General features: G+C 35.2%; 7 non-coding genes across 7 annotated transcripts; 5 read left to right on the top strand and 2 right to left on the bottom strand.

Annotated features, from left to right (window-relative positions):
• The first annotated feature begins 3,391 nt into the window (after window positions 1-3,391).
• Window positions 3,392-3,464, top strand: trnar-ucg (transfer RNA arginine (anticodon UCG)). Its single transcript has one exon. It is a non-coding gene; the product is annotated as a tRNA-Arg (tRNA).
• Window positions 3,465-6,802: 3,338 nt separating this feature from the next.
• trnar-ucg (transfer RNA arginine (anticodon UCG)) lies at window positions 6,803-6,875 on the top strand. Its single transcript has one exon. It is a non-coding gene; the product is annotated as a tRNA-Arg (tRNA).
• Window positions 6,876-9,827: 2,952 nt separating this feature from the next.
• trnaa-agc (transfer RNA alanine (anticodon AGC)) lies at window positions 9,828-9,900 on the bottom strand. The gene has a single exon. It is a non-coding gene; the product is annotated as a tRNA-Ala (tRNA).
• A 321-nt stretch (window positions 9,901-10,221) lies between these two features.
• trnar-ucg (transfer RNA arginine (anticodon UCG)) lies at window positions 10,222-10,294 on the top strand. The gene has a single exon. It is a non-coding gene; the product is annotated as a tRNA-Arg (tRNA).
• A 2,970-nt stretch (window positions 10,295-13,264) lies between these two features.
• Window positions 13,265-13,337, bottom strand: trnaa-agc (transfer RNA alanine (anticodon AGC)). The gene has a single exon. It is a non-coding gene; the product is annotated as a tRNA-Ala (tRNA).
• Window positions 13,338-13,658: 321 nt separating this feature from the next.
• trnar-ucg (transfer RNA arginine (anticodon UCG)) lies at window positions 13,659-13,731 on the top strand. Its single transcript has one exon. It is a non-coding gene; the product is annotated as a tRNA-Arg (tRNA).
• Window positions 13,732-17,082: 3,351 nt separating this feature from the next.
• trnar-ucg (transfer RNA arginine (anticodon UCG)) lies at window positions 17,083-17,155 on the top strand. Its single transcript has one exon. It is a non-coding gene; the product is annotated as a tRNA-Arg (tRNA).
• Window positions 17,156-20,677: the final 3,522 nt, after the last annotated feature.

The raw sequence follows: 20,677 nt of genomic DNA, 5'->3' as shown, positions 1-20,677 counted from the left end.
AATGAATAAGGCGTCTGACTTCGGATCAGAAGATTGAGGGTTCAAGTCCCTTCGTGGTTGTCTTTTATGTTACGATGACGAAGTGGTGTCTCTCTCCTTTCTGGAGACGTTTAGAAGGGCCACTTGGTGTTCCAATGTTGCAGACAGCAGTGCTATGTTTGATAACCCTACCACAAACAGGTGATGCCCTGCACCTTGTATAGGGGTTATTCTTCACCAGCGAAATAATCCTTCTGCCACAGTTGTTTTCCGTTGCCTTTTGGTGTTCCTGAGCTGACCAGTGCGTTCTTTCTTTTGAAGAAGTTGCCAAAAAGTAGATTTTTCCACAGCCAATGTTTTTGCTATCTCTCTGACCGGTTTGTTTTTGATTTCTAAGGCAAAACTGAAGACAAAACGCTACAAGAACAAAGAGGCACTACTAAAGACAGCTGAAGGCCTTGCAGAGCATCACCAGGGACTAAACCCAGCATCTGGTGATGGCTATGGGTTCCACACTTCAACATTCATTGACTGCAAAGGATCTGCAACCAAGTATTGAAACTAACAATTTAATTCAGGATTATGTTACTTTGTCCAAATACTTTTGAGCACCTAAAATTGGGGGGACACATATAGAAATGGATGTTAGTACCCTCAAATTAAAGATGAAAGACTACACTTAAAGAATATCTGGATTGTTTCCTTTGAAATCCATTGTGGTGTTGTACAGATCCAAAATGATGACAATTGTGTCACTGTCCAAATATTCATGGATCTAATTGTAGGTATGTTTTTCTTTTAAAATAGATTTTCTTTGTCTTTTAATGTTTATTCTTTTAAATGTACAATCAGTATCCTGTATTATGTTTTGTACTTAATCTATGTTACCTTCAGTCCTTTGCTGTAAATGCTTTGGCAATACTTGCATAACCTCGCCATGCCAATACAGCCCTTCTGAATTAGAATTTCACAAAACCGTATTCAATTATAATAATATTTGTTGTCAATGTAAATATATGACAAAATAAACCATTACTGTTACTATGATTATGATGCAGCTGTGTTGATTATTATTCTGGACTGACAACTGAAAGGTTGTTGGTTCAAAATCCTGTGTAGAGCACACTTTTACCAGATTGGGCGTTTTGCTCCATATTACCCAGTGAGACCATGCTAATATAATTTGCGTAACACACCGTACATATTGGGACAATGTAATAATTTCAGGCTAGTTGGTCATTAAGAAAAAGTGAAATAAAACGTACAGCCCTTTACATACATTAAAAATACTAGTATTATTATTGTTATAATCAAGCCTAATGAAAACAAATAATAAGCAGAGGAAAATAAACTAATGTGTGTAAGTAATTACAGTATTGTATCTACATGTGCCAGTGAGCATGCATGATGAATTAAAACAGACATAAATGAACAAACTGTAGCTTATCTAATAATGGCATAAACATCATACCGGTGTCTAGTATTATTATTATTATTATTATGATTATGATTATTATTATTATTGTTATTATTATTATTACTGTGATTATTATTATTATGATGATTATTATTATTATACCAGACAGGTATGAGATGGCTTATCATTGTAGTACACCAAGTAAAAAATAGGTTCAACACCATATATAATTTGTTTACGGAAAATAAATATATTATTAAATAGTAGCGTAATATTCATCGCGGTACTCATCTGAAACTGAAAACAAAAAACAACATAACTTTATATAAAGCATAACATGCTTACATGAAGTGTAAGAGGAAATGGCTGTCTTATAATCCGCTTGTTTTTATTTTACTCCTGGAATTGCAAAGTCTTCTTGCCATTCCTTTGGTGTGTTTTTTTTTCCACCAGACCATTTTGTAACTAATTCTGTATCCTCCTCCATATTCAAGAACAGGTCGTACAGAAGTAGAAAGTGTCAACACGTGTGGAAAGTCAATGAATGAGTCTACAGCATGCATGTCATGTAAATAGACTACAAACAAATTGGCGATTTTACTAAAGCTTAATGGAAGACACCATGTTACATGTAGCTTTATTGCTAACCTTGAAAAATAAACGTCATTTCCATAACATTTCCACAAACTTCAGGAAGGAGTATTTCATTTATGTGTAGAAACGTACGCTTCTTATAAATGTATTAGCAACAGGGAAATGGAAATAAGTAAGCATTCCTTATGTTTTGACAACCGGGAAACAAAGAAGAAACAATTCCTTGTTTTCTGAGAACTAAAAACTGAAATAAGTAACCATTCCTTATTTTCTGAGATCCAGGAAACAAACAAGGAATAAGTAGCCATTGCTTGTTTCTTCATGAGTCTAGAAACAGAAAAAAATACGTATTTCATTAAAAAAACAGGCAAACTGAAAAAGTAACCAACAAGAAAACGTAGCAATCAGTAACCATCACTGTATTTGGAAAATTGGGAAACAGAAATAAGGAATAAGTAACCATTTCTTATTTTTTGGGAAACCGTGTTTCAGAAATAATAAACTATGTACATGTTCTTTGTTGAAAATCTGAAACCAGGAATAAGTGTCTATTACTTATTTCGTGTAAAACAGGGACAAATATAAAAAATTGTAATCATTACTTATTGAAAGAAAATGGAAATAAGGAATGAGAAACCATTACTTATTGATCAAAAGACATCAATCAGACATAAAAAACAAGTAAACACTAACAAGAAATATGTATCCATAATTCATTTATTGAGAAATCTTGAAAAAAATTGAAATATTTAATCATTACTTATTTTGAGAAATCACAAATAAGTAACACGTAAGCATTACTTAATTTTTGAAACGTAAGCAATAAGAAATAAGGAATTAGTAACCATTACTCATTTTTTTTATAAATAAGGAATAAGGAATCAACTTCACGGAGGTGTCTGATAAGCTGACAATGCGTTGCACCTGGACGTGAGCCTCCACGTGTGCAGCCTAAATCAAGAAAAGTAAGCTGCACTGCCGAGACTGGCACACAAACGCCTGGAGACTGGAGAATGTAGGCATCGATCCTGCTACCTCTCACATGCTAAACGAGCGCTCTACCACCTGAGCTAATTCCCCTGACCTCAGAGATAATGCCCACTTCTTCAGTCTTTACATGGAACGTCGAGAGTAAGTTCGTTCCTGTGCTTCAGGCAAGCTTGCATCCAACTGTGGACAACTTACTTTCCACTGTGACAGCCACTATGCCACAATACAAAAATGATTGTCAGGAGCAAAACTTTCAAACTGACAGAAAACTTCAAGGCCTGTCGTGTGACTTGATTTACATGAGCTACAGAAACGTTCTTGAACATATGTATATAACTAAGGATTCATTGAGGTCGGCGTGGCGCATTCGCCTTCCTGAAACATGAAGGGCCGTGTCCCTGTACTGTTGAGGACTGCGTGGCCTAATGGATAAGGCGTCTGACTTCGGATCAGAAGATTGAGGGTTCGAGTCCCTTCGTGGTCGTCTTCTATGTTACGATGACGAAGTTGTGTCTCTCTCCTTTCTGGAGACATTTAGAAGGGCCACTTGGTGTTCTAATGTTGCAGAAAGCAATGGTATGTTTGATAACCCTACCACAAACAGTTGATGCCCTGCACCTCGTATAGGGGTTATTCTTCACCAGCGAAATAATCCTTCTGTCTTCTGCCACAGTTGTTTTCCGTTGCCTCTTGGTGTCCTGAGCTCACCAGTGCGTTATTTCTTTTGAAGAAGTTGCCAAATAGTAGATTTTTCCACAGCCAATGTTTTTGCTATCTCTCTCTCACCGGTTTGTTTTGATTTCTAAGGCAAAACTGAAGACAAAACGCCACAAGAACAAAGAGGCACTACTAAAGACAGCTGAAGGCCTTGCAGAGCATCACCAGGGACTAAACCCAGCATCTGGTGATGGCTATGGGTTCCACACTTCAACATTCATTGACTGCAAAGGATCTGCAACCAAGTATTGAAACTAACAATTTAATTCAGGATTATGTTACTTTGTCCAAATACTTTTGAGCACCTAAAATTGGGGGGACACATATAGAAATGGATGTTAGTACCCTCAAATTAAAGATGAAAGACTACACTTAAAGAATATCTGGATTGTTTCCTTTGAAATCCATTGTGGTGTTGTACAGATCCAAAATGATGACAATTGTGTCACTTTCCAAATATTCATGGATCTAATTGTAGGTATGTTTTTCTTTTAAAATACATTTTCTTTGTCTTTTAATGTTTATTCTTTTAAATGTACAATCAGTATCCTGTATTATGTTTTGTACTTAATCTATGTTACCTTCAGTCCTTTGCTGTAAATGCTTTGGCAATACTTGCATAACCTCGCCATGCCAATACAGCCCTTCTGAATTAGAATTTCACAAAACCGTATTCAATTATAATAATATTTGTTGTCAATGTAAATATATGACAAAATAAACCATTACTGTTACTATGATTATGATGCAGCTGTGTTGATTATTATTCTGGACTGACAACTGAAAGGTTGTTGGTTCAAAATCCTGTGTAGAGCACACTTTTACCAGATTGGGCGTTTTGCTCCATATTACCCAGTGAGACCATGCTAATATAATTTGCGTAACACACCGTACATATTGGGACAATGTAATAATTTCAGGCTAGTTGGTCATTAAGAAAAAGTGAAATAAAACGTACAGCCCTTTACATACATTAAAAATACTAGTATTATTATTGTTATAATCAAGCCTAATGAAAACAAATAATAAGCAGAGGAAAATAAACTAATGTGTGTAAGTAATTACAGTATTGTATCTACATGTGCCAGTGAGCATGCATGATGAATTAAAACAGACATAAATGAACAAACTGTAGCTTATCTAATAATGGCATAAACATCATACCGGTGTCTAGTATTATTATTATTATTATTATGATTATGATTATTATTATTATTGTTATTATTATTATTACTGTGATTATTATTATTATGATGATTATTATTATTATACCAGACAGGTATGAGATGGCTTATCATTGTAGTACACCAAGTAAAAAATAGGTTCAACACCATATATAATTTGTTTACGGAAAATAAATATATTATTAAATAGTAGCGTAATATTCATCGCGGTACTCATCTGAAACTGAAAACAAAAAACAACATAACTTTATATAAAGCATAACATGCTTACATGAAGTGTAAGAGGAAATGGCTGTCTTATAATCCGCTTGTTTTTATTTTACTCCTGGAATTGCAAAGTTTTCTTGCCATTCCTTTGGTGTGTTTTTTTTTCCACCAGACCATTTTGTAACTAATTCTGTATCCTCCTCCATGTTCAAGAACAGGTCGTACAGAAGTAGAAAGTGTCAACACGTGTGGAAAGTCAATGAATGAGTCTACAGCATGCATGTCATGTAAATAGACTACAAACAAATTGGCGATTTTACTAAAGCTTAATGGAAGACACCATGTTACATGTAGCTTTATTGCTAACCTTGAAAAATAAACGTCATTTCCATAACATTTCCACAAACTTCAGGAAGGAGTATTTCATTTATGTGTAGAAACGTACGCTTCTTATAAATGTATTAGCAACAGGGAAATGGAAATAAGTAAGCATTCCTTATGTTTTGACAACCGGGAAACAAAGAAGAAACAATTCCTTGTTTTCTGAGAACTAAAAACTGAAATAAGTAACCATTCCTTATTTTCTGAGATCCAGGAAACAAACAAGGAATAAGTAGCCATTGCTTGTTTCTTCATGAGTCTAGAAACAGAAAAAAATATGTATTTCATTAAAAAAACAGGCAAACTGAAAAAGTAACCAACAAGAAAACGTAGCAATCAGTAACCATCACTGTATTTGGAAAATTGGGAAACAGAAATAAGGAATAAGTAACCATTTCTTATTTTTTGGGAAACCGTGTTTCAGAAATAATAAACTATGTACATGTTCTTTGTTGAAAATCTGAAACCAGGAATAAGTGTCTATTACTTATTTCGTGTAAAACAGGGACAAATATAAAAAATTGTAATCATTACTTATTGAAAGAAAATGGAAATAAGGAATGAGAAACCATTACTTATTGATCAAAAGACATCAATCAGACATAAAAAACAAGTAAACACTAACAAGAAATATGTATCCATAATTCATTTATTGAGAAATCTTGAAAAAAATTGAAATATTTAATCATTACTTATTTTGAGAAATCACAAATAAGTAACACGTAAGCATTACTTAATTTTTGAAACGTAAGCAATAAGAAATAAGGAATTAGTAACCATTACTCATTTTTTTTATAAATAAGGAATAAGGAATCAACTTCACGGAGGTGTCTGATTAGCTGACAATGCGTTGCACCTGGACGTGAGCCTCCACGTGTGCAGCCTAAATCAAGGAAAGTAAGCTGCACTGCCAAGACTGGCACACAAATGCCTGGAGACTGGAGAATGCAGGCATCGATCCTGCTACCTCTCACATGCTAAACGAGCGCTCTACCACCTGAGCTAATTCCCCTGACCTCAGAGATAATGCCCACTTCTTCAGTCTTTACATGGAACGTCGAGAGTAAGTTCGTTCCTGTGCTTCAGGCAAGCTTGCATCCAACTGTGGACAACTTACTTTCCACTGTGACAGCCACTATGCCACAATACAAAAATGATTGTCAGGAGCAAAACTTTCAAACTGACAGAAAACTTCAAGGCCTGTCGTGTGACTTGATTTACATGAGCTACAGAAACGTTCATGAACATATGTATATAACTAAGGATTCATTCAGGTCGGCGTAGCGCATTCGCCTTTCTGAAACATGAAGGGCCGGGGCTCTCCCTTGTTGATGACTGCGTGGCCTAATGGATAAGGCGTCTGACTTCGGATCAGAAGATTGAGGGTTCGAGTCCCTTCGTGGTCGTCTTCTATGTTACGATGACGAAGTTGTGTCTCTCTCCTTTCTGGAGACGTTTAGAAGGGCCACTTGGTGTTCTAATGTTGCAGAAAGCAATGGTATGTTTGATAACCCTACCACAAACAGTTGATGCCCTGCACCTCGTATAGGGGTTATTCTTCACCAGCGAAATAATCCTTCTGTCTTCTGCCACAGTTGTTTTCCGTTGCCTCTTGGTGTCCTGAGCTCACCAGTGCGTTATTTCTTTTGAAGAAGTTGCCAAATAGTAGATTTTTCCACAGCCAATTTTTTTGCTATCTCTCTGACCGGTTTGTTTTGATTTCTAAGGCAAAACTGAAGACAAAACGCCACAAGAACAAAGAGGCACTACTAAAGACAGCTGAAGGCCTTGCAGAGCATCACCAGGGACTAAACCCAGCATCTGGTGATGGCTATGGGTTCCACACTTCAACATTCATTGACTGCAAAGGATCTGCAACCAAGTATTGAAACTAACAATTTAATTCAGGATTATGTTACTTTGTCCAAATACTTTTGAGCACCTAAAATTGGGGGGACACATATAGAAATGGATGTTAGTACCCTCAAATTAAAGATGAAAGACTACACTTAAAGAATATCTGGATTGTTTCCTTTGAAATCCATTGTGGTGTTGTACAGATCCAAAATGATGACAATTGTGTCACTGTCCAAATATTCATGGATCTAATTGTAGGTATGTTTTTCTTTTAAAATACATTTTCTTTGTCTTTTAATGTTTATTCTTTTAAATGTACAATCAGTATCCTGTATTATGTTTTGTACTTAATCTATGTTACCTTCAGTCCTTTGCTGTAAATGCTTTGGCAATACTTGCATAACCTCGCCATGCCAATACAGCCCTTCTGAATTAGAATTTCACAAAACCGTATTCAATTATAATAATATTTGTTGTCAATGTAAATATATGACAAAATAAACCATTACTGTTACTATGATTATGATGCAGCTGTGTTGATTATTATTCTGGACTGACAACTGAAAGGTTGTTGGTTCAAAATCCTGTGTAGAGCACACTTTTACCAGATTGGGCGTTTTGCTCCATATTACCCAGTGAGACCATGCTAATATAATTTGCGTAACACACCGTACATATTGGGACAATGTAATAATTTCAGGCTAGTTGGTCATTAAGAAAAAGTGAAATAAAACGTACAGCCCTTTACATACATTAAAAATACTAGTATTATTATTGTTATAATCAAGCCTAATGATAACAAATAATAAGCGGAGGAAAAAAAAAACTAATGTGTGTAAGTAATTACAGTACTGTATCTACATGTGCCAGTGAGCATGCATGATGAATTAAAACAGACATAAATGAACAAACTGTAGCTTATCTAATAATGACATAAACATCATACCGGTGTCTAGTATTATTATTATTATTATTATTATTATTATGATTATGATTATTATTATTATTGTTATTATTATTATTACTGTGATTATTATTATTATGATGATTATTATTATTATACCAGACAGGTATGAGATGGCTTATCATTGTAGTACACCAAGTAAAAAATAGGTTCAACACCATATATAATTTGTTTACGGAAAATAAATATATTATTAAATAGTAGCGTAATATTCATCGTGGTACTCATCTGAAACTGAAAACAAAAAACAACATATCTTTATATAAAGCATAACATGCTTACATGAAGTGTAAGAGGAACTGGCTGTCTTGTAATCCGGTTGTTTATATTTTACTCCTGGAATTGCAAAGTCTTCTTGCAATTCCTTAGGTGTGTTTTTTTTCCACGAGACCATTTTGTAACTAATTCTGTATCCTCCTCCATGTTCAAGAACAGGTCGTACAGAAGTAGAAAGTGTCAACACATGTGGAAAGTCAATGAATGAGTCTACAGCATGCATGTCATGTAAATAGACTACAAACAAATTGGCGATTTTACTAAAGCTTAATGGAAGACACCATGTTACATGTAGCTTTATTGCTAACCGTGAAAAATAAACGTCATTTCCATAACATTTCCACAAACTTCAGGAAGGAGTATTTCATTTATGTGTAGAAACGTACGCTTCTTATAAATGTATTAGCAACAGGGAAATGGAAATAAGTAAGCATTCCTTATGTTTTGACAACCGAGAAACAAAGAAGAAACAATTCCTTGTTTTCTGAGAACTAAAAACTGAAATAAGTAACCATTCCTTATTTTCTGAGATCCAGGAAACAAACAAGGAATAAGTAGCCATTGCTTGTTTCTTCATGAGTCTAGAAACAGAAAAAAATACTTATTTCATTAAGAAAACAGGCAAACTGAAAAAGTAACCAACAACAAAATGTAGCAATCAGTAACCATCACTGTATTTGGAAAATTGGGAAACAGAAATTAGGAATAAGTAACCATTTCTTATTTTTTGGGAAACCGTGTTTCAGAAATAATAAACTATGTACATGTTCTTTGTTGAAAATCTGAAACCAGGAATAAGTGTCTATTACTTATTTCGTGTAAAACAGGGACAAATATAAAAAATTGTAATCATTACTTATTGAAAGAAAATGGAAATAAGGAATGAGAAACCATTACTTATTGATCAAAAGACATCAATCAGACATAAAAAACAAGTAAACACTAACAAGAAATACGTATCCATAATTCATTTATTGAGAAATCTTGAAAAAAATTGAAATATTTAATCATTACTTATTTTGAGAAATCACAAATAAGTAACACATAAGCATTACTTAATTTTTGAAACGTAAGCAATAAGAAATAAGGAATTAGTAACCATTACTAATTTTTAAAAAAAATAAGGAATAAGGAATCAACTTCACGGAGGTGTCTGATAAGCTGACAATGCGTTGCACCTGGACGTGAGCCTCCGCGTCTGCAGCCTAAATCAAGGAAAGTAAGCTGCACTGCCAAGACTGGCACACAAATGCCTGGAGACTGGAGAATGCAGGCATCGATCCTGCTACCTCTCACATGCTAAGCGAGCGCTCTACCACCTGAGCTAATTCCCCTGCCCTCAGATGTAAAGCCCACTTCTTCAGTCTTTACATGGAACGTCGAGAGTAAGTTCGTTCCTGTGCTTCAGGCAAGCTTGCATCCAACTGTGGACAACTTACTTTCCACTGTGACAGCCACTATGCCACAATACAAAAATGATTGTCAGGAGCAAAACTTTCAAACTGACAGAAAACTTCAAGGCCTGTCGTGTGACTTGATTTACATGAGCTACAGAAACGTTCATGAACATATGTATATAACTAAGGATTCATTGAGGTCGGCGTGGCGCATTCGCCTTCCTGAAACATGAAGGGCCGTGGCCCTGTACTGTTGAGGACTGCGTGGCCTAATGGATAAGGCGTCTGACTTCGGATCAGAAGATTGAGGGTTCGAGTCCCTTCGTGGTCGTCTTCTATGTTACGATGACGAAGTTGTGTCTCTCTCCTTTCTGGAGACATTTAGAAGGGCCACTTGGTGTTCTAATGTTGCAGAAAACAATGGTATGTTTGATAACCCTACCACAAACAGTTGATGCCCTGCACCTCGTATAGGGGTTATTATTCACCAGCGAAATAATCCTTCTGTCTTCTGCCACAGTTGTTTTCCGTTGCCTCTTGGTGTCCTGAGCTCACCAGTGCGTTATTTCTTTTGAAGAAGTTGCCAAATAGTAGATTTTTCCACAGCCAATGTTTTTGCTATCTCTCTCTCACCGGTTTGTTTTGATTTCTAAGGAAAAACTGAAGACAAAACGCCACAAGAACAAAGAGGCACTACTAAAGACAGCTGAAGGCCTTGCAGAGCATCACCAGGGACTAAACCCAGCATCTGGTGATGGCTATGGGTTCCACACTTCAACATTCATTGACTGCAAAGGATCTGCAACCAAGTATTGAAACTAACAATTTAATTCAGGATTATGTTACTTTGTCCAAATATTTTTGAGCACCTAAAATTGGGGGGACACATATAGAAATGGATGTTAGTACCCTCAAATTAAAGATGAAAGACTACACTTAAAGAATATCTGGATTGTTTCCTTTGAAATCCATTGTGGTGTTGTACAGATCCAAAATGATGACAATTGTGTCACTGTCCAAATATTCATGGATCTAATTGTAGGTATGTTTTTCTTTTAAAATAGATTTTCTTTGTCTTTTAATGTTTATTCTTTTAAATGTACAATCAGTATCCTGTATTATGTTTTGTACTTAATCTATGTTACCTTCAGTCCTTTGCTGTAAATGCTTTGGCAATACTTGCATAACCTCGCCATGCCAATACAGCCCTTCTGAATTAGAATTTCACAAAACCGTATTCAATTATAATAATATTTGTTGTCAATGTAAATATATGACAAAATAAACCATTACTGTTACTATGATTATGATGCAGCTGTGTTGATTATTATTCTGGACTGACAACTGAAAGGTTGTTGGTTCAAAATCCTGTGTAGAGCACACTTTTACCAGATTGGGCGTTTTGCTCCATATTACCCAGTGAGACCATGCTAATATAATTTGCGTAACACACCGTACATATTGGGACAATGTAATAATTTCAGGCTAGTTGGTCATTAAGAAAAAGTGAAATAAAACGTACAGCCCTTTACATACATTAAAAATACTAGTATTATTATTGTTATAATCAAGCCTAATGAAAACAAATAATAAGCAGAGGAAAATAAACTAATGTGTGTAAGTAATTACAGTATTGTATCTACATGTGCCAGTGAGCATGCATGATGAATTAAAACAGACATAAATGAACAAACTGCAGCTTATCTAATAATGACATAAACATCATACCGGTGTCTAGTATTATTATTATTATGATTATTATGATGATGATGATGAAGATGATTATTATTATTATTATTATTATTATTATTATTATTATTATTATTATTATTACTGTGATTATTATTATGATGATGATTATTATTATTATTATAGCAGACAGGTATAAGATGGCTTATCAATGTAGTACACCAAGTAAAAAATAGGTTCAACACCATATATAATTTTTTGAAGGAAAATAAATATATTATCAAATAATAGCGTAATATTCATTGTGGTACTCATCTGAAACTGAAAACAAATAACAACATATCTTTATATAAAGCATAACATGCTTACATGAAGTGTAAGAGGAACTGGCTGTCTTGTAATCCGGTTGTTTTTATTTTACTCCTGGAATTGCAAAGTCTTCTTGCAATTCCTTAGGTGTGTTTTTCTTCCACGAGACCATTTTGTAACTAATTCTGTATCCTCCTCCATGTTCAAGAACAGGTCGTACAGAAGTAGAAAGTGTCAACACATGTGGAAAGTCAATGAATGAGTCTACAGCATGCATGTCATGTAAATAGACTACAAACAAATTGGCGATTTTACTAAAGCTTAATGGAAGACACCATGTTACATGTAGCTTTATTGCTAACCGTAAAAAATAAACGTCATTTCCACAAACTTCAGGAAGGAGTATTTCATTTCTGTGTAGAAACGTACGCTTCTTATAAATGTATTAGCAACAGGGAAACGGAAATAAGTAAGCATTCCTTATGTTTTGACAACCAGGAAACAAAGAAGAAACAATTCCTTGTTTTCTGAGAACTGAAAACTGAAATAAGTAACCATTCCTTTTTTTCTGAGATCCAGGAAACAAAGAAGGAATAGGTAGCCATTGCTTGTTTCTTCATGAGTCTAGAAACAGAATTTTTTTTTTATTTCATTAAAAAAACAGGCAAACTGAAAAAGTAACCAAATACAAAACGTAGCAATCAGTAACCATCACTGTATTTGGAAAATTGGGAAACAGAAATAAGGAATAAGTAACCATTTCTTATTTTTTGGGAAACCGTTTTTTAGAGATAATAAACTATGTACATGTTCTTTGTTGAAAATCTGAAACCAGGAATAAGTGTCTATTACTAATTTCGTGTAAAACAGGGACAAATATAAAAAATTGTAATCATTACTTATTGAAATAAAATAGAAATAATGATTGAGAAACCATTACTTATTGATCAAAAGACATCAATCAGACATAAAAAACAAGTAAACATTAACAAGAAATATGTATCCATAATTCATTTATTGAGAAATCTTGAAAAAAATTGAAATATTTAATAATTACTTATTTTGAGAATCACAAATAAGTAACACGTAAGCATTACTTAATTTTTGAAACGTAAGCAATAAGAAATAAGGAATAAGTAACCATTACTCATTTTTTTTATAAATAAGGAATAAGGAATCAACTTCACGGAGGTGTCTGATTAGCTGACAATGCGTTGCACCTGGACGTGAGCCTCCGCGTCTGCAGCCTACAGCAAGAAAAGTGAGCTGCACTGCCGAGACTGGCACACAAATGCCTGGAGACTGGAGAATGCGGGCATCGATCCCGCTACCTCTCACATGCTAAGCGAGCGCTCTACCACCTGAGCTAATTCCCCTGCCCTCAGAGGTAAAGCCCACTTCTTCAGTCTTTACATGGAACGTCGAGAGTAAGTTCATTCCTGTGCTTCAGGCAAGCTTGCATCCAACTGTGGACAACTTACTTTCCACTGTGACAGCCACTATGCCACAATACAAAAATGATTGTCAGGAGCAAAACTTTTAAACTGACAGAAAACTTCAAGGCCTGTCGTGTGACTTGATTTACATGAGCTACAGAAACGTTCTTGAACATATGTATATAACTAAGGATTCATTGAGGTCGGCGTAGCGCATTCGCCTTTCTGAAACATGAAGGGCCGTGGCCCTGCACTATTCAGGACTGCGTGGCCTAATGGATAAGGCGTCTGACTTCGGATCAGAAGATTGAGGGTTCGAGTCCCTTTGTGGTCGTCTTCTATGTTACGATGCCGAAGTGGTGTCTCTCTCCTTTTTGGAGAAGTTTAGAAGGGCCACTTGGTGTTCCAATGTTGCAGACAGCAGTGCTGTGTTTGATAACCCTACCACATACAGGTTATGCCCTGCACCTTGTATAGGGGTTATTCTTCACCAGCGAAATAATCCTTCTGTCTTCTGCCACAGTTGTTTTCCGTTGCCTTTTGGTGTTCCTGAGCTGACCAGTGCGTTCTTTCTTTTGAAGAAGTTGCCAAATAGTAGATTTTTCCACAGCCAATGTTTTTGCTATCTCTCTGACCGGTTTGTTTTGATTTCTAAGGCAAAACTGAAGACAAAACGCCACAAGAACAAAGAGGCACTACTAAAGACAGCTGCAGGCCTTGCAGAGCATCACCAGGGACTAAACACAGCATCTGGTGATGGCTATGGGTTCCACACTTCAACATTCATTATCTGCAAAGGATCTGTAACCAAGTATTGAAACTAACAATTTAATTCAGGATTATGTTACTTTGTCCAAATACTTTTGAGCCCCTAAAATTGGGGGGACACATATAAAAATGGGTGTTAGTACCCTCAAATTAAAGATGAAAGACTACACTTAAAGAATATCTGGATTGTTTCCTTTGAAATCCATTGTGGTGTTGTACAGATCCAAAATGATGACAATTGTGTCACTGTCCAAATATTCATGGACCTAATTGTAGGTATGTTTTTCTTTTAAAATAGATTTTCTTTGTCTTTTAATGTTTATTCTTTTAAATGTACAATCAGTATCCTGTATTATGTTTTGTACTTAATCTATGTTACCTTCAGTCCTTTGCTGTAAATGCTTTGGCAATACTTGCATAACCTCGCCATGCCAATACAGCCCTTCTGAATTAGAATTTGACAAAACCGTATTCAATTATAATAATATTTGTTGTCAATGTAAATATATGACAAAATAAACCATTACTGTTACTATGATTATGATGCAGCTGTGTTGATTATTATTCTGGACTGACAACTGAAAGGTTGTTGGTTCAAAATCCTGTGTAGAGCACACTTTTACCAGATTGGGCGTTTTGCTCCATATTACCCAGTGAGACCATGCTAATATAATTTGCGTAACACACCGTACATATTGGGACAATGTAATAATTTCAGGCTATTTGGTCATTAAGAAAAAGTAAAATAAAACGTACAGCCCTTTACATACATTAAAAATACTAGTATTATTATTGTTATAATCAAGCCTAATGATAACAAATAATAAACGGAGGAAAATAAACTAATGTGTGTAAGTAATTACAGTAATGTATCTACATGTGCCAGTGAGCATGCATGATGAATTAAAACAGACATAAATGAACAAACTGCAGCTTATCTAATAATGACATAAACATCATACCGGTGTCTAGTATTATTATTATTATGATTATTATGATGATGATGATGATGATGATTATTATTATTATTATTATTATTATTATTATTATTATTACTGTGATTATTATTATGATGATGATTATTATTATTATTATAGCAGACAGGTATAAGATGGCTTATCAATGTATTACACCAAGTAAAAAATAGGTTCAACACCATATATAATTTTTTGAAGGAAAATAAATATATTATCAAATAGTAGCGTATTATTCATTGTGGTACTCATCTGAAACTGAAAACAAAAAACAACATATCTTTATATAAAGCATAACATGCTTACATGAAGTGTAAGAGGAACTGGCTGTCTTGTAATCCGGTTGTTTTTATTTTACTCCTGGAATTGCAAAGTCTTCTTGCAATTCCTTAGGTGTGTTTTTCTTCCACGAGACCATTTTGTAACTAATTCTGTATCCTCCTCCATGTTCAAGAATAGGTCGTACAGAAGTGGAAAGTGTCAACACGTGTGGAAAGTCAATGAATGAGTCTACAGCATGCATGTCATGTAAATAGACTACAAACAAATTGGCGATTTTACTAAAGCTTAATGGAAGACACCATGTTACATGTAGCTTTATTGCTAACCGTGAAAAATAAACGTCATTTCCACAAACTTCAGGAAGGAGTATTTCATTTCTGTGTAGAAACGTACGCTTCTTATAAATGTATTAGCAACAGGGAAACGGAAATAAGTAAGCATTCCTTATGTTTTGACAACCAGGAAACAAAGAAGAAACAATTCCTTGTTTTCTGAGAACTGAAAACTGAAATAAGTAACCATTCCTTTTTTTCTGAGATCCAGGAAACAAAGAAGGAATAGGTAGCCATTGCTTGTTTCTTCATGAGTCTAGAAACAGAATTTTTTTTTTATTTCATTAAAAAAACAGGCAAACTGAAAAAGTAACCAAATACAAAACGTAGCAATCAGTAACCATCACTGTATTTGGAAAATTGGGAAACAGAAATAAGGAATAAGTAACCATTTCTTATTTTTTGGGAAACCGTTTTTTAGAGATAATAAACTATGTACATGTTCTTTGTTGAAAATCTGAAACCAGGAATAAGTGTCTATTACTAATTTCGTGTAAAACAGGGACAAATATAAAAAATTGTAATCATTACTTATTGAAATAAAATAGAAATAATGATTGAGAAACCATTACTTATTGATCAAAAGACATCAATCAGACATAAAAAACAAGTAAACATTAACAAGAAATATGTATCCATAATTCATTTATTGAGAAATCTTGAAAAAAATTGAAATATTTAATAATTACTTATTTTGAGAATCACAAATAAGTAACACGTAAGCATTACTTAATTTTTGAAACGTAAGCAATAAGAAATAAGGAATAAGTAACCATTACTCATTTTTTTTATAAATAAGGAATAAGGAATCAACTTCACAGAGGTGTCTGATAAGATGACAATTCGTTGCACCTGGACGTGAGCCTCCGCGTCTGCAGCCTACAGCAAGAAAAGTGAGCTGCACTGCCGAGACTGGCACACAAATGCCTGGAGACTGGAGAATGCGGGCATCGATCCCGCTATCTCTCACATGCTAAGCAAGCGCTCTACCACCTGAGCTAATTCCCCTGCCCTCAGAGGTAAAGCCCACTTCTTCAGTCTTTACATGGAACGTCGAGAGTAAGTTCATTCCTGTGCTTCAGGCAAGCTTGCATCCAACTGTGGACAACTTACTTTCCACTGTGACAGCCACTATGCCACAATACAAAAAGGATTGTCAGGAGCAAAACTTTCAAACTGACAGAAAACTTCAAGGCCTGTCGTGTGACTTGATTTACATGAGCTACAGAAACGTTCTTGAACATATGTATATAACTAAGGATTCATTGAGGTCGGCGTAGCGCATTCGCCTTTCTGAAACATGAAGGGCCAGGGCTCTCCCTTGTTGACGACTGCGTGGCCTAATGGATAAGGCGTCTGACTTCGGATCAGAAGATCGAGGGTTCGAGTCCCTTCGTGGTCGTCTTATATGTTACGATGACGAAGTTGTGTCTCTCTCCTTTCTGGAGACATTTAGAAGGGCCACTTGGTGTTCCAATGTTGCAGACAGCAGTGCTGTGTTTGATAACCCTACCACATACAGGTTATGCCCTGCACCTTGTATAGGGGTTATTCTTCACCAGCGAAATAATCCTTCTGTCTTCTGCCACAGTTGTTTTCCGTTGCCTTTTGGTGTTCCTGAGCTGACCGGTGCGTTCTTTCTTTTGAAGAAGTTGCCAAATAGTAGATTTTTCCACAGCCAATGTTTTTGCTATCTCTCTGACCGGTTTGTTTTGATTTCTAAGGCAAAACTGAAGACAAAACGCCACAAGAACAAAGAGGCACTACTAAAGACAGCTGCAGGCCTTGCAGAGCATCACCAGGGACTAAACACAGCATCTGGTGATGGCTATGGGTTCCACACTTCAACATTCATTATCTGCAAAGGATCTGTAACCAAGTATTGAAACTAACAATTTAATTCAGGATTATGTTACTTTGTCCAAATACTTTTGAGCCCCTAAAATTGGGGGGACACATATAAAAATGGGTGTTAGTACCCTCAAATTAAAGATGAAAGACTACACTTAAAGAATATCTGGATTGTTTCCTTTGAAATCCATTGTGGTGTTGTACAGATCCAAAATGATGACAATTGTGTCACTGTCCAAATATTCATGGACCTAATTGTAGGTATGTTTTTCTTTTAAAATAGATTTTCTTTGTCTTTTAATGTTTATTCTTTTAAATGTACAATCAGTATCCTGTATTATGTTTTGTACTTAATCTATGTTACCTTCAGTCCTTTGCTGTAAATGCTTTGGCAATACTTGCATAACCTCGCCATGCCAATACAGCCCTTCTGAATTAGAATTTCACAAAACCGTATTCAATTATAATAATATTTGTTGTCAATGTAAATATATGACAAAATAAACCATTACTGTTACTATGATTATGATGCAGCTGTGTTGATTATTATTCTGGACTGACAACTGAAAGGTTGTTGGTTCAAAATCCTGTGTAGAGCACACTTTTACCAGATTGGGCGTTTTGCTCCATATTACCCAGTGAGACCATGCTAATATAATTTGCGTAACACACCGTACATATTGGGACAATGTAATAATTTCAGGCTATTTGGTCAATAAGAAAAAGTAAAATAAAACGTACAGCCCTTTACATACATTAAAAATACTAGTATTATTATTGTTATAATCAAGCCTAATGATAACAAATAATAAGCGGAGGAAAATAAACTAATGTGTGTAAGTAATTACAGTAATGTATCTACATGTGCCAGTGAGCATGCATGATGAATTAAAACAGACATAAATGAACAAACTGCAGGTTATCTAATAATGACATAAACATCATACCGGTGTCTAGTATTATTATTACTGTGATTATTATGATGATGATGATTATTATTATTATTATAGCAGACAGGTATAAGATGGCTTATCAATGTAGTACACCAAGTAAAAAATAGGTTCAACACCATATATAATTTTTTGAAGGAAAATAAATATATTATCAAATAGTAGCGTAATATTCATTGTGGTACTCATCTGAAACTGAAAACAAAAAACAACATATCCTTATATAAAGCATAACATGCTTACATGAAGTGTAAGAGGAACTGGCTGTCTTGTAATCCGGTTGTTTTTATTTTACTCCTGGAATTGCAAAGTCTTCTTGCAATTCCTTAGGTGTGTTTTTCTTCCACGAGACCATTTTGTAACTAATTCTGTATCCTCCTCCATGTTCAAGAACAGGTCGTACAGAAGTAGAAAGTGTCAACACATGTGGAAAGTCAATGAATGAGTCTACAGCATGCATGTCATGTAAATAGACTACAAACAAATTGGCGATTTTACTAAAGCTTAATGGAAGACACCATGTTACATGTAGCTTTATTGCTAACCGTGAAAAATAAACGTCATTTCCACAAACTTCAGGAAGGAGTATTTCATTTCTGTGTAGAAACGTACGCTTCTTATAAATGTATTAGCAACAGGGAAACGGAAATAAGTAAGCATTCCTTATGTTTTGACAACCAGGAAACAAAGAAGAAACAATTCCTTGTTTTCTGAGAACTGAAAACTGAAATAAGTAACCATTCCTTTTTTTCTGAGATCCAGGAAACAAAGAAGGAATAGGTAGCCATTGCTTGTTTCTTCATGAGTCTAGAAACAGAATTTTTTTTTTATTTCATTAAAAAAACAGGCAAACTGAAAAAGTAACCAAATACAAAACGTAGCAATCAGTAACCATCACTGTATTTGGAAAATTGGGAAACAGAAATAAGGAATAAGTAACCATTTCTTATTTTTTGGGAAACCGTTTTTTAGAGATAATAAACTATGTACATGTTCTTTGTTGAAAATCTGAAACCAGGAATAAGTGTCTATTACTAATTTCGTGTAAAACAGGGACAAATATAAAAAATTGTAATCATTACTTATTGAAATAAAATAGAAATAATGAATGAGAAACCATTACTTAATGATCAAAAGACATCAATCAGACATAAAAAACAAGTAAACATTAACAAGAAATATGTATCCATAATTCATTTATTGAGAAATCTTGAAAAAAATTGAAATACAGTGAGGGAAAAAAGTATTTGATCCCCTGCTGATTTTGTATGTTTGCCCACTGACAAAGAAATGATCAGTCTATAATTTTAATGGTAGGTGTATTTTAACAGTGAGAGACAGAATAACAACATAAAAATCCAGAAAAACGCATTTCAAAAAAGTTATAAATTGATTTGCATGTTAATGAGGGAAATAAGTATTTGATCCCCTATCAATCAGCAAAATTTCTGGCTCCCAGGTGTCTTTTATACAGGTAACGAGCTGAGATTAGGAGCACTCTCTTAAAGGGAGTGCTCCTAATCTCAGCTTGTTACCTGTATAAAAGACACCTGTCCACAGAAGCAATCAATCAATCAGATTCCAAACTCTCCACCATGGCCAAGACCAAAGAGCTGTCCAAGGATGTCAGGGACAAGATTGTAGACCTACACAAGGCTGGAATGGGTTACAAGACCATCGCCAAGCAGCTTGGTGAGAAGGTGACAACAGTTGGTGCGATTATTCGCAAATGGAAGAAACACAAAATAACTGTCAGTCTCCCTCGGTCTGGGGCTCCATGCAAGATCTCACCTCGTGGAGTTTCAATGATCATGAGAACGGTGAGGAATCAACCCAGAACTACACGGGAGGATCTTGTTAATGATTTCAAGGCAGCTGGGACCATAGTCACCAAGAAAATAATTGGTAACACACTACGCCGTGAAGGACTGAAATCCTGCAGTGCCTGCAAGGTCCCCCAGCTCAAGAAAGCACATGTACAGGCCCGTCTGAAGTTTGCCAATGAACATCTGAATGATTCAGAGGAGAACTGGGTGAAAGTGTTGTGGTCAGATGAGACCAAAATCGAGCTCTTTGGCATCAACTCAACTCGCCGTGTTTGGAGGAGGAGGAATGACCCCAAT

The sequence above is a fragment of the Amia ocellicauda genome, unplaced genomic scaffold, assembly GCF_036373705.1.
Source record: "Amia ocellicauda isolate fAmiCal2 unplaced genomic scaffold, fAmiCal2.hap1 HAP1_SCAFFOLD_117, whole genome shotgun sequence".
In the NCBI taxonomy this organism is placed as follows: Eukaryota; Metazoa; Chordata; class Actinopteri; order Amiiformes; family Amiidae; genus Amia; species Amia ocellicauda.
The sequence above is the reverse complement of the archived record's forward strand: the minus strand, read 5'-3'. Positions and strand labels throughout refer to the sequence as shown.